The sequence below is a fragment of the Anoplolepis gracilipes genome, chromosome 13 (assembly GCF_047496725.1).
Source record: "Anoplolepis gracilipes chromosome 13, ASM4749672v1, whole genome shotgun sequence".
Taxonomy (NCBI): Eukaryota; Metazoa; Arthropoda; class Insecta; order Hymenoptera; family Formicidae; genus Anoplolepis; species Anoplolepis gracilipes.
Genome location: NC_132982.1, coordinates 555,044 through 570,907, shown reverse-complemented (window position 1 = coordinate 570,907; position 15,864 = coordinate 555,044).

Genomic DNA, 15,864 nt, shown 5'->3' with positions numbered 1-15,864 from the left:
ACAACAATTTTGGTGGCAGCGGTGGGATCCAGGGAACACCCCCGGTGGATGTCGCGGAGTTGGCACCCCGACCGTCGTGCAAGACCTGCAATAAAATAAAAAGTGCTCAAACAGGCAGGCACGTCAGAAAGTTAGCAAACACTGACGGACATCAAGAAGCCAAGGAAAAACTACATGCAGAGCAGACGACTACGGACTACGAGATAAACAGAGCATCGCAGGATTGGAGCAAGGACGCGAGCCGCCAAGCCGCCCGACCTACGACAACTCCATCGATGACGCATCGCCGCCGGAACGCGACCGCCAGCCTTATCAGCCGCCGAGCGAAGGACGCAACGTCAGCGAGAACCGAGACAGCGAGCGAATATGCGAGCGATACTACTACTGTAAGTCCGAACCAAATTAATTTTAATTAAATTTGCGTGAATGTCGGAAGGAAGAAACGTACCGAAACCGATAGCAAATAAGTCGTGGTTGCTTAGCGAGCGAGCAGATCGAGCTATAAAATATTGCGAATTAAGTCCCGCGAGTGTAGCCGTAGAAGCGCTCCGAGACATACGCGATAGTGTCCGACGGAACCTCGAAACTCGATACTCGAGTGATAGTGACACAGAGCTACCGAGCAATGTTATAACAGAACGCGAATTTCCATTTACGAGTTTCGACGCGAGTCTTGTTGAAAATAATCCGACTGACCCCACTGACGATTTACACGACTCAACCAGACGAACGAGACCGTATCTTAGTCGAACTCCAAGCCAGGTATCACTTCGGCGAGAATTTTCATTGACATCTTACGAGAGCGAGATTTTTGATCCCGAAGAAATCTACGCACGAACGCGCGAGATGGCAGAAGCTCAAAATCCCCGCGCGTCTACGTCCGCAAACGTGTCTAATGACGCGGTAGACGACGAGATCGCACGATTGCGACGAACAATTAATCAACCGGTACAACCGCGAGAAGAATCGACAAACGACTCTACGTCCGCCATGTTAAGAGAAATGCGCTATGCAATACAATTCTTAACAGAGCAAGTAGCTCAACTACAGCAACGCGATCAAAATACAAGCCGTCGAGAAGAACTTTCCGAAAGCATATATTACGGACGGACCGATCGCGACGTTAGAAGCCGACGTAGTATGGCACCCAATTTCCTGACGTTAAAGGAAGCGAGGCAAATGATTCCGGAATTTGACGGAATGTCGCAACACAGGTTGCAAGATTTCGTGAATTCATGCACATACGCAATACAAAATACAAATCCGGCAGATGAAGAATCTCTTATGCAAGCGATATTATATACAAAGTTACGCGGAAGAGCGCGACAAGATTTTGAAACACGCGATATACGCACTTTCGATGAATTTCGGACGCAACTCGAAGCTTGTTATCAAACGAAACAAAGCACGACACACTTGCAAGTCGAATTTAATTCATTAAAACAAAAAACAAGCGAAACCGCCTACGCGTTCGGACAGCGTGTCGATCTAGTAGCTATGAAATTATATGACTCTATGACCGAAGGAAAAGAGCATACTCTAGAACAAAAACGCACGATTCAGCAAACTATCAGAGACCAAGCGTTAATTAATTATCAAATCGGACTACGCGACGACTTGAAAGTACTCGTACGGTCACAACGCTTCTCGACATTGCAAGAGGCGATAAACGGCGCGAGCTCGGAAGAAAAACTTATCAAGCCGATGGGAGCGAGAACAAATAGTTATCAAAATAAAAATAAACTCGACTCGAATTACTCGCGACCGCCTCGAGATACTAATGCAACGTGTTTTAAATGCGGCAAGATAGGACATTATGGACGAGATTGTCGAACGAGCAGATACGCTCTGCCGAAACCCGAAAGACCACGCGTCAATGTGGTAGAAAAATTTTGCAAGCATTGTAAAAAGCGCGGACATAATCGCGACGAGTGTTGGTCTTTAAACGGCCGACCGCAAGGAAAACCACAGGCTCGAAAAAATCCGAACAACGCGAATAAATCGAGCGATATTCAAATTAATTCAAAAGGAACGCGTTATAAGACGCGAGGAAAGAGTTCCGACTCCGAGCGTAGTAACGACGAAGAAGAAAGAAGTGATAGCAAGGCAAAGCGCGCGCTGGAATATCAGGTGACCCACGTACGACAGACGCGAGATAAACAAGGACTCGACGTCGTAACGATGCCCATACGCGAAACGAAAACAGGGCGCATAAACATGCTATACGATTCCGGTGCGACCATATCACTAATAAAAGTAAAGCATTTAAAAGGCGAAACATTGATATACAATAAAAAATTAGCGTTAATAGGAATAACCGGACACAAAGTATATACAATAGGGAAGATGCATGCAACAATTAATCTAACCGGACAAGACATTAAACATGCAATTTACGTAGTAAAGGACGACTTCCCCATGGAATACGACGGGATACTAGGAATCGATTTCCTAAGGAAGCAAAAGGTATCCTGCGATTACAAAAATAAAGAGTTAAAAATCGGTACGGATGTACTCAAGATGCGACCATATAATAAAATTATCTTGAAACCACGCAGTGAAACCATTGTGCAAGCCGCGACTAATCGAAACGAAACGGGAATAGTACGCGCGAAAGAAACAGCCCCTGGAATATATATAGGAAGATGTCTAGTAGAACCGAAAAACTTTCTCTGCCCAATCAGCGTTATCAACACAACAGACGAGACTATTGAGATACGTACACCTGTTGTAACAATAGACGACATCGATAAAGATAACCCGCACGGTATCTACACAATAGCCGTGGGGACGGACGATAAAAATACCCCACGTAACGAGCGCATCTGACAATTGTTGCGAACACAGCATCTCAACTCTGAAGAACGACAGGCACTCTCAAGGATATGTGATGAATATAGCGACATATTTCACCTGAATGGAGAACCACTGTCGTGCACTGCGACGGTAGCGCACGAGATAAATACGCGCGTAGACGCCTCAACGGTAAATGTAAAACCGTATCGCCTTCCGGAGAAACATAAGACGGAAGTAAATAAACAAGTGCAACAAATGTTGGAAGACGGAATAATTCGTACCAGCGCGAGTCAATGGAACGCTCCGCTATTGGTAGTACCAAAAAAGACCGACGTATCAGGTAAACCGAAACTTCGAATAGTTATAGACTTTCGAAAGCTCAACGACTTGACGATCGGCGATTCCTTCCCTCTGCCTAATATTACGGATATACTGGACCAGCTGGGAAACGCAAAATACTTCACAACATTAGACCTAGCATCCGGATATCATCAAATACCAATGGCCGAAAAGGATAAGTCTAAAACTGCCTTTTCAACTCCGTATGGACATTACGAGTTCAACAGAATGCCCTTTGGATTGAAAAACGCACCGGCGACATTTCAGAGATTAATGAACTCTGTATTGACAGGAGTACAAGGACTCAAATGCCTGGTCTATCTAGACGACATCGTCATTTACGGAGCAAGCCTCGAAGATCATAACAAGCGACTCAAGGAAGTGCTGCAACGACTTCGAACTAATAATTTAAAACTACAGCCGGATAAATGCGAATTCCTACACAAAGAAGTAATGTACCTGGGCCATATAATATCGGAACATGGAATATCTCCTGACCCGTCTAAACTAACAGCGGTAAGAGATTTCCCGACGCCAAAAAAGGTGAAAGATATCCAATCATTTATAGGTCTAGCCGGTTACTATCGAAGATTCATAAAAGATTTCTCGAAAATAGCTAAACCATTAACGAAATTGACAAAGAAAACCGAAAAATTTGTGTGGACCGCAGAGCAACAAAATGCTTTCGAAGTACTTAAACATAAATTAATAACGGCTCCCGTATTAAAATATCCAGATTTCGCTGAACAATTTAATATAACTACAGACGCATCCGACTACGCGATCGGAGCGGTCTTATCGCAAGGAAAGATAGGCAGCGACCGACCGATAGCTTACGCCAGCCGAGTACTGAACCGCGCGGAACAAAACTATAGCACTACCGAAAAGGAACTATTAGCTATTGTATGGGCTGTAAAGCATTTCAACCCTACGTGTACGGAACACAATTTAAGGTCATTACAGATCACAAACCTCTAATATGGTTATTTAACGTGAACGATCCAGGATCACGATTAATTCGATGGCGAATAAAATTAGAAGAGTACGATTATGAGATCATACACAAGGCCGGACGTGCGAACGCGAACGCCGATGCGCTAAGCCGCAACGTAACACGAGACAACGACGAGCAAGAGAGAGAAAAGATTCTCACCGCCGAAGACGAAGAGATGGGCGATATCAGCGGCGAAGAAAGAGATAAAGAAGAGAACGAGAAAGATAGCAACGATGCGACACGTGCCTATAGCGCAGAAGAAAAGAAACAAATATTATATGAATATCACGATGCACCCACAGGAGGACACCAAGGTATCGAGAGGACGATAAACAGAATTCGCCTCACGCACAATTGGACCGGGTTAACGAAAGACGTCGAGCGATACATTAAAAAATGTGACACTTGCCAAAAAAATAAATTATCGCGACGATTTAAAGCACCTCTCGTTATCACCGACACACCGAGTAAACCGTTCGAAAAATGTGCATTAGATATAGTCGGTCCATTAACGATAACTAATACCGGAAATAAATACTTACTAACTTTTCAAGATAGTTTGACAAAATTTAGTAAAGCAATACCGATACCAAATCAAGAAGCGAACACCGTGAGTAAAGAATTTACCACGAAAATAATTTTAGAATACGGAATACCGGAAAAAATTTTAACCGATCAAGGCACAAATTTTTTAAGCGAAATCTTTAAAAATACGTGTAAATTATTAAAAATAAATAAAATTCAGACGACCGCGTATCATCCTGAAAGTAACGGCGCGTTAGAACGATCGCACAGAACATTAACAGAATATCTACGACATTATATTAATAATGATCAGACTGACTGGGACGAATGGATTCCGTTCGCGATGTTCACCTACAACACTACGCCACATACAGCTACAGGATACACGCCCTTCGAGCTAGTATACGGACACCAAGCCGAAATACCGACAGCATTAACGAAACCACCACAACCGACATACAACTATGACGATTACGCGCAAGAGCTAAAAGAAAGACTACGCGCCACGAATCAAGTTGCAAGAGATAGTCTCACAGAGAAAAAACTGAAATCGAAGGAACACTACGATCGAACCGCAAAAGAAACAAAGTTCAAAATCGGCGATAAAGTACTCATTTATGATGAAACGCTACGACGCGGAAGATCGAAAAAACTCGAATCTCTATGGATCGGACCATACATAATAATCGAAAAGCATTCGAATAACAACTACACGGTGAAGAAAGGAAGGAAAAACACCCGCTTACACGCAAACAAGCTTAAGCCATATATAGAAAACTAGTACTCACCTTCTGCAAGGATCCATGTCCTAGTCTTCCTCCTCCCCCCGGCGACATCTCAATTCGTAAAAATCAAATTGGTCATGGACCTTTCTCATCTCCAAGCGGACGGGATGCATCGGGTCCAAGGCCGGCACCACTGCCCGCACAAATCTCTCACCAGGCACCGAGAACGTAACGCGGAGGGACAAAGTACCCCCCGCGACCCGGGAACTTCGGAGGACGGCGTTCCGCGCCCGCACTACACGGTCCACAGGTGGCGGTAAGCCCACAACCGGTAGGCGCCCCCGCAAACACTCGCGGCAGATATCGGGATGAATACCATCCCGATATCCATCGCACTGGCGACAAATTGGCAGGCTCCATTGAAGCAAGAAGCGCAACATCTTTCTAATAAATCCGCTAGATCCACCTCAACCAAAAGTCGTTGAGAGACTAAACCCACATTATAATATTACCGGTGTATCACCCGCTGGATTAGCGCGAACCCCGCGAAGTCAGAGAAGGCGAGCGACACCCAAGAGATAAAATATAATAAAATGAAATATAATATGATATTACAGGACATTCGCCTGCTGGATCAGCAAAGGTCACACGAAAGACGACGAAACGAATCTCTCATACCAGATACAAGAGTTTAAACATAACCCAGGATTATTCTTCGAAGAAATCGGACAAATCCACTACGCAAAAGAAAACTGGAAACTAGTAATAAAATTAGACTTATCACACTTAGACGAAAGATACGAGCAAATAAACGAATATTTAAAACAGACCGAAAGATTATGCGAAACTATGAAATTTCACGCCCATTATCTTCGAGATACATGTGTGAACCTAGACATTCTAACAAAAAGAGAAGCAAAATATTTAAAAAATGTCATAATACAAATTAAAACGATATACAAAAAACAGACAAATAAACGACGAGGACTCATAGACGGAATAGGTTCCTTATCAAAGTCTTTATTTGGCACAATGGACGTTAACGACGAAAAACGAATTAACGAACAACTTAACATATTAGAAAACAGTCAAAAAACAATACAGCATGCCGTACAAAATCAAATTAAAATAATAAATACGACTATCGGGCATATTGATAAAATCGAAAATACAATACAACGTAACGAATACCTCTTACAGAAACGAGTAACTGAGTATATCGAACGCAGCAAGATAAACGAACACTTTACCATAATTACCGCAGTAATAGCAGAATTAATACGCGACGCGGATAACATTATAGAATACCTAACAGATACAAAAAACGGAGCAATGCATCCGAGATTAACACCGATCGATCGACTCCCAAAACCAATATTAAAACGTAGCCTAAGCACACGATTTTAGATAAGAAAAACGATTATATTTAAATATTGTAAACGCGAAAACAAACAAAATTGTAAACTAAAATAAGAAAATAATATAAAAGAAAATATATAGTATATATATATATAACTAAAACAGAAAACGTTGTACCTCCGTTTTCTTTTCCAACGGGGAAGGGGTGTTATAGCCCCAGAAAAGGCTACAGATTTGATAAATATATATATATATATACATATAATTATATAGATGCAGGAATGCATCGCGAGCGAAGCGATAATCGCGCGAGCCGCTGACGCAGCGAGCCACGCGCGCCCGAGACCGAGCGCGAACGCGAAACCGGAAAGCGCTCTCGGAGACGCACCGGAAAGGTGTCGCTGAATCGTTAAAAGTACAAGCGAGGAAATTCGACTTTGAACGTCCTCGTCTGCACTAAAACGCGAATTCAGCAACATAACCATATTTGGTCATGTTGCTAAGGGACCCCCTCCGAAAAACCATGCAGTTCGGAGGGAAGCTCAGCACCCGCCGCGATGAAGCCACGGGCAGTCGTTAATTAGAACCGAACGAGTAATAATCGCCACGAGCAGCTACTGACCAGATTCAACAAAGTCATACTCGCATGACTGAGAGAGATACGCGCACCTGAGATAAGCCGACGCGTATCAGACTACCGGTACGACGGCGTATACGAGAGATACCGCTCTCTCACTCTAACCGACAGCAAGCGCGAGTAGTATAACGTTCGCTGGGAGCAGTGACAAAATAACACACCATTGATTTCAATTAAATTATCTTATATTTTTCCAAGAGATAAACGAACTGTACATGTCGTGAAGAAAAAGAATAAAACGAATTATAATTAAAAGAGAAGCCGAGTATAACAAAAAACAAAGGGGGAAAACGCCCGACGCATCCCCGACATTCCCGAAACGATCCCGACAATCCCGTGCCCCTTCGCGGAGGCACAACAAAGTGGATGCCGCGCTTGCTCATAGTGGATCAAAAACAGCAACGCGTCGATGATTCAGAGCGAAGTTTGAAGTTGTTTAAGCAGAATAAAAAGGATTTTTGCGTCGATATGTGACAATGGATGAAACATGGATCCATCACTACACTCCGGAATCAAATCGGCAATCAGCTGAGTGGACAGCAACCGGTGAAAACCGTCCGAAGCGACCAAAAACGCAAATGTCGGCCGGTAAGGTTTTGGCCTCAGTGTTTTGGGTTGCGCAAGGAATATTGTTCATCGACTACGCTGAGAAGGAAAAACCATCAACAGCAAATATTACATAGCGTTGTTGCAGCGATTGAACGACGAAATAAAAAAAAATCGGCCTCAAATGCAAAAGAAAAAAGTGATCTTTCATCAAGATAATGCACCGTGTCACAAGTCAATGGTTACAATGGCCAAATTGCACGAATTGAAGTTCGAATTGCTTCCACAACCACCGTATTCTCCAGATCTGGTCCCCAACGACTATTATCTGTTCGCAGACCTCAAAAAGATGCTCCAGGGAAAAAGATTTGCGTCAAATGCTGAAGTCATAGCCGAAACAAATGCTTATTTTGAGGGTAAAGACAAATCGTTTTATAAAAAAGGGATCAAAATGTTAGAGCGGCGCTGGAATGATTGTATCACTCTAAAAGGAGACTATGTTGACGAATAAAATCGAATTTTGCCAAAAAAATGTGTTTTTCTTAGTTAGCCTCGGGACTTTTTGACCGATGTGTTATGCATAATTTTTTTTCTCTTAACTGGTAGGTCATTTTCATGTGATTTGACTGCATATTAGTGTGTGTACACTGGTCTCCTAGCGATGGGCTCTGTAAAATTCACGCATAGGTAGCCAATTTAGCCTACTTTGGCGGCCCAAGAATCCGATAATAGGCGTTACATTAGCAAATGGCTTTCATATATTACTTTTTGAAGGATGCTTTATTAGATGAGCACAAAATCATCACCTAACTTTTGTATCATTGTATGACGGTCCCTTGTCAGCTGAGCCGGAAAATCAATATATCGATCGGTCTGAGATCGTCGACAACAATGTGGATGACAATCGAAGGAGCGGTCGATGACAATCGAAAGAGCGTCGCGGCGCCGTCGCGGAGACGGTTATTTCTCTTTCTCTCTCTCTCTTTCTCTCTCTCTCTCTCTCTCTCTCACTTTGTCCCTTTCTTTTACACACACACTCAGCCAACACACATCGCGTGTAGCAATCAGCTGATCGCAGCGTCCGACGTTATTTTAAGGAACACTTATTCCTGACGTAATTATACGATATTTTCTTCTTTATCAAAATTTTATTTAAAGCATAATTTTATGTTATAAGATAAAATAGTTAGCGATTTTGACTCATGCGGCGGTAATCACTCGTTGGACAGTCAGCTGCGCCCGCGCTCGCGGTGCGGCGCGCCGCTCTTGCCTGCCTTCTGTACTCGACGTGTGATTTGCTAACTATTTTTGCTTATAACTCAAAAACTACGCTTCAAATCAAATTTTGGTAAAGGAAAAATGATCTTAGAATTGTGTCAGGAATACGCCATTTTACGGACGGAAGGTTGTTCTGGGACCCTGTATACATAGATGTAATATTTTATATTATTTTAAAATAATTATATACATAAAAAAAATATATGTATGTCAAGTGTATGTCAAGTGTATTATAATGTGTGTGTGTGTGTATGAGATCGTTTTGAAATATTTCTCATATTCTAATTGAAATTTTATAACAAAGTAATAATTAGTGTATGTTTCTATTTTTATATTATTATTATTATTTCCAATGGATATAATTGGATAATTTACATATAAATGTGAATTGCAAATAACAGTAATATACACACCAATTTAAACACACACCAGTTATTATTACTTCATCATAAAATTTCTTTAATTAAAATATGAGAATTATTTCAAAAAAATTGACACACACGCACGCACGCACGCACGCACGCACGCACGCACGCACGCACGCACGCACGCACGCACACACACACACACACACACACACACACTGTAATACACAGCAAATGAAAAAATGAGAAGAAATATACACATTATAATCAAATAAAAAATATATTTTTCTCATTTTTACTTTTTATTTACAAAATAAAAGCTAACCTTATTTTTCTGCACTCTTGAATATACGCTCGCAGGGTGGCGAGGGTGCGCCGTCGCCGTGGATCTTGTGTCCATGGTAAGCGGCGTCGTCGCCGTCGTTTTCCGCGGTTGTCCTGGCGGCAAAGTACTGCCTTCACTTTTCGCTACAAATAAAATAAATATTAATATATATACTTTTTATTTATTTATTTATTTATTTATTTAGCGAGAGAGAGAGAGAGAGAGAGAGAGAGAGAGAGAGAGAAGAAGAAAGAGAGAAGATTGTATATTTTATAATGACATTATCAGTATATTATAATTTATGCATCGTAATAAGTAAGATTCATAAATTATAATACATCAACTAAAAATGTTACTTTATAAATATTCTATATAAAAAAATGTTATTCTATAATACTCTATGTATAGAATATAAAAGTACTTACATCTCGCCATTGTCGCTGCTTCGATCACAATAATATAGCAAAACAGCACTGACTACTGACAACTCTATACGATACGATGTATACTGAAGAACTGAAAAATCAGGATTTTCTGGCCGCAGCACGTGCGCTCACTTGAAAACGAGAACGAATAAGGAACAAGTGAGATGGCAAACATTAAAGAAAATCGAAATCTCACTCGCGAGGCTCGCTTAGCTATATCTTTCATGTATACATATCATCGTACTAAATAAAATAAAAGTTTCTTATTTCGCAATTTATCAATATGAAAATAATTTTAATGAATTAATGACATATCCCCAATTAAAATGACACCAAATATGATATAAAATGGATGATTTTTAATTAACCAATTGTCATAATTACGATTATCTTTCTAATTAAAATCATCCGATTTATGTCGTGTTTAGTGTCATTTTAATCGCAAAAATCTCATTAATCCATTAAAATTATTTTTAAACCAATAAAATGCGAAATAAAAAAATTTATTTTCTGTAGTGAGATGATATATGATACGAAAAACAATACACAAAGGAATCCTCGCGAGCGAGACTTCGGAGCCCTCTAATGTTAACTATTTCGCTTGTTCCTTATACGTTCTCGCCCTCTCTTTCGGCGACTCGCCGGCATCAGGAATCTTTTCCTTATTCTAATAAATCGATTTTTAAATAAAAAGATAATCCTAATTTTGACAATTGGTTAATTAAAAATCATCCGATTTATGTCATGTTTGGTGTCATTTTAATTGGGAAAATATCATTAATTCATTAAAATTATTTTCAAACCGATAAAATGCAAAATAAAAGTTTTAGATTTTATTCAATAAAATGTTTATATTTGTAGAATAAGGAAAGATTCCCGATGCCGGCGACTCGCCGAAAGAGAGAGCGAGAACGTATAAGGAACAAGCGAGATAGTTAACATTAGAGGGTCTATCCGAAGTCTTGCCCGCGAGAATCCTCCGATTTTTACTTCGTATTTTATCGATTCGAAAGTAATTGGATGAGATTTTTCTAATTAAAAGATACGAAGCACGATATTAATCGGGTAATTTTTAATTAGGTAAATAATCATAATTTTAATTATGTGATCGTAATGATATTAGGATATAATTTTTATTTTTATTTAATAATTTTAATTCATATAATTTTTATTGCATTTTAAAAATTAGTCCATTTATATCGTGTTTTGTGTCATTTTTAATTAAAAAAGTTTCATTAATCCATTTTTGTGGAAACTTTTTATGTTGTATGGAATATTTTTTATGCTATAAGATTAAACGACGTGCTTTATATATAACATATACTGATGTTTGTGTAACTTATTGTTAGAGACGTGTATAGATAACATAAATAATAGTATCGACATATTAAAGATTGTGGGTACGATCTGTAGTGGCGCAGGCTAAGTGCGGGCTTCTCACCACGCGGACTTAGGCTCAAATCCACGTGGCAGCGACTTTTCGGCGACGGTCACCGCTCCTTACGGACATGATATTGACGACGATATGTTGACGCCGCTAGCCAAGGACACGAGATCAAGAACATTTGTTCTTCCACTGTACTATCAGAGTACCAAGATATACATGTCCACACTTGCCTGTGTACGCCAGGCGATCGTACATTTTGCATTTTTTAAATTATGAAAATTTTTTTAAATTATGCAAATAAAAAAATTTAATACAAATTGTATATCAAAAATTTTAGTAGTAATAATATACTAATAACGTCTGTAGAAATTTCCATCTTTATATACAAATTATAACTTATTATTTATATTCATATACATATATTTATATTCATATTTATATTCATATACATATATACAGTCTCACCTGGAAGTAATCACCCCCTTTTATCTTTTAAACTGAAAGAGATAGACCATAACAAATATATATGACTTGAACTGAACTTTATTGTGAGTAAAGTAATTGATTACAAAATAATTTATCTGTATTGAAGAACGGAGAAGTATGTATAATTTTTTATAATAATGTAGATATTTTCTGACTCGTGCAAGTTGACGTATGTCATATTGTCATTTAATTATGATATTCAGTGTACGAAAAATATAAATAGAAAGCTTATGAATCAATATAATTATGGGACATTTAATAAATTATATGACACATTGGCATAAACCACATAAACGTACACTTTTTAAATAACAAAGTTTAATTTTTAAATTTGTGAAATACTTTTTACTAAACATAAAATTTTGATAAATCATAAAATAAATAATTTTTAAAAATTGTGTGACTAACATACTTTCTATTAAATAGTTTAATTAAATTATTAAGATTAATAAACGCGTATATATATTTATTTATTTTAGACATAATATAATATTTTAGATATAACATTTTATAGAACACACTTAACGTTTTTATAATAATTATGTACACACACAACATTAAAATTATTAATAACAGAAAGTATGTTAAAGTCATACAATTTTTAAAAATTTTTTGTTTTATGATTTATCAAAATTTTATGTTTGACAAAAAGTATTTCACAAATTTAAAAATTAAACTTTGTTATTTATAAGGTGTACGTTAGTGTGGTTTATGCCAATATGTCATATAACTTATTAAATGTCCCATAATTGTATTGATTCATAAGCTTTCTATTTATATTTTTTGTACTGAGTATCATGATTAAATGACAACACGACATACGTCAACTTCTAATGCACGAGTCAGAAAATATCTACATTATTATAAAAAAATTATGCATACTTCTCTGTTCTTCAATATAGATAAATTTTGTAATCAATTACTATACTCACAATAAAGTTCAATTCAAGGCATATATATTTGTTATGGTCTATCTCTTTTAGAGAGAGAAACGCGCGATATCAGTACATGTGTATCGCGATTAAGCCGAGTCATGCGCATATGTGTATATCCTTACGCGATCATCTGATATCTGATCTAGTACGCGGTGCGCGGACAATCACTCTTGCATGTACTAAAAGTGCAGAGTCGTGATATCACTGGTTATAACGAGCTGACAGAAACATTAATGTGTTTGTGTAATTACGTGTGTTACATAATAGTATTATTTAGTGTAGTGATTTGTGATTAAAAACATGAGTCGTGTGCATAATAAAAACATTTATATCCCAGCGAGCGTAGAGTTTCCTTCAGGAAAGGCTGGATGAAAAAGGTTAGTGTATTTCTGTTTATATTTAAAAGGAATTGTTTTAATGCTAATTTCCCACTCGGCATGTAGTATTTCTGAAATATTGCTGTCATTGTTTCAGTATCTCGGCAATGTTACATGCCGAGTGGGTTATGTTATTTATTATTAGATGTCATATCGTTTTCGAATGAAACAGATTTCATTACTCAGAGAACGATTTCCCTATTTTCCAATAAATTGACATTTTCGAGCGAAAGTGAATTTTGATTCATGAGATATATAAATAATATAAATAACACAAAAAATATATATAGATAGTACTATCAGGATTGGTCAAAAATATGTTTTTTTCTTTTTTAACTAAACATTCTGTTTCTTTTGTTTAAAACATGTTTATAATGTTCTAAACATGTTTTAAACAATGTTAAAAAAAATCATCTTTAAAACAAGAAAAACGTATTTTAAAACATATACATAAAATGATTAACTTTTTAAAGAAACTTTATAAAGAAATAAAATTAAATTTAAAGATACATCTTAAAATTTAAGATAAAAATAAATGTTTCACACATAATTTTCTTAAAATTATATTTACAGATTTTTGAAATTTAATTTTGAAACTTAAACTATTAAATTAATCATTTTAATTTGCATATGTGAATTTACTTTATATTTGACATACACACAACATTTAAGTATGTATTAAATGCATAAATAAATGTAAACTAAAATTAATATAATATAAACTATAATTAAACTATAATTTATGTAACCTGACAAAAATAAAAAAATCAATTTTATAATAAGCGTAAAAAGAAATATTATTTCTAATTATCTTTAATTGAATTGTTTGAATTTAAAGTTCGCATAATAGATACTAGCTTGGACGCTTTTTCCGTTCCTAGCCTATTACGTATTTTAGTGTGAACTAAACCAAAAGTAGAAAATAATCTTTCAATTTCTGCAGAGGATGCAACAGTAGTATGCAGTTGCATAGATAGATCAAACATAGCATCATCATTTACGCTGCTTCGAAGAGCACACCACCATGATATCGGATTGACATTACTTATGTTTTGAATTGAAAATAAATATTTTCTATATGGTGAGCTTTGTGCTTGATATAAGATTATAAATGACATTGCTTCTGGATGATATGTAGCTGCATATTCTAATGCTTCCTGTATTTGATTCTGATTTAGATTTTGGCCTTTGTAACGATGATCTAATAAGTTCGCTAAGTAATGAAATGGTGTCATTGCCATTTAAAGCGAGTTTTAAAACAATCTAATTCCAAATTACTAAAGTTTTCTTTTTCGACATTTTGCAATAAATCTATCCATATTTCAGTAGCCTCTCCAATAGAACACGTTTCTTTTTGAATTTTATCCAACGCATTTGAAATTTTTTGCAACTTAAATAAATATTTTTCTACATTACTTTTATGTAGGCGACAAAATGCAATTTGGCAACATTTTATTAAAGTGCAAGAGGACGACAAATCGATAAGAGCCAAATGCAAACACTGTAAAATAGAAATGTGCTCTTTAGTAGCACGTATGACGGTGCATATACAGGAGAAATGTAATCCTATAAATAAAAACGCAGAAGACGATGAATTTGAAGCGACCGATAATCATAATGATGAATCGGAAGGACAAAGTTGTAAAGTATATACATATATCAACATTGCATTACAAAATAAAATAGTAATACTATATATTATTGTCATTAAAAGTATCATAAAATTATCATAGAAAAATTAAATTATATAAAAGTAAATTACATACACATTATAAAAATAAATTACATATATTTTCTAATGACTGACTAAATTGACTGAAAAATATAAAAGTGTTTGTAATACAATTTCCAATGTATTTTCTAATTTAATTATAGATTCACAGAACAAACGAAGTAAAGTTTCTGATTCTATTGGAAATATTACTGTATCATCTTCAGCGTCATCAAACTTCTTCAGGAATATCAAGCTCTACTAAATTGGATTCTTTCGTAAGAAGAACTACAAAAATTGAAAGTAAAAATATTGATCTCCAAATTGCAAAATTTATATATAGTACAAACTCATCGTTTCGGCATGTGGAACACAAAGAATTTAAAAAAATGATTAATCTTTTACGTCCGGGTTACAAGCCACCAACTCGTCATGAAATTGCAAACGAGTTATTAGATGAGGTTTATATTTCCATAAAACAAAATATTGAAAAGTAAAGTAGTATGTATGGCTATGAATGGCTAGAGTAATATTCATGTTGAACCAATTGTTTGCATCTCAGTAACTGACATATCAGAAGGAAATATTCATTTAATTGATACAATTGACACAGAAAAAAATAGACATACTGCAAATTATTTATTAGAGTTAGCG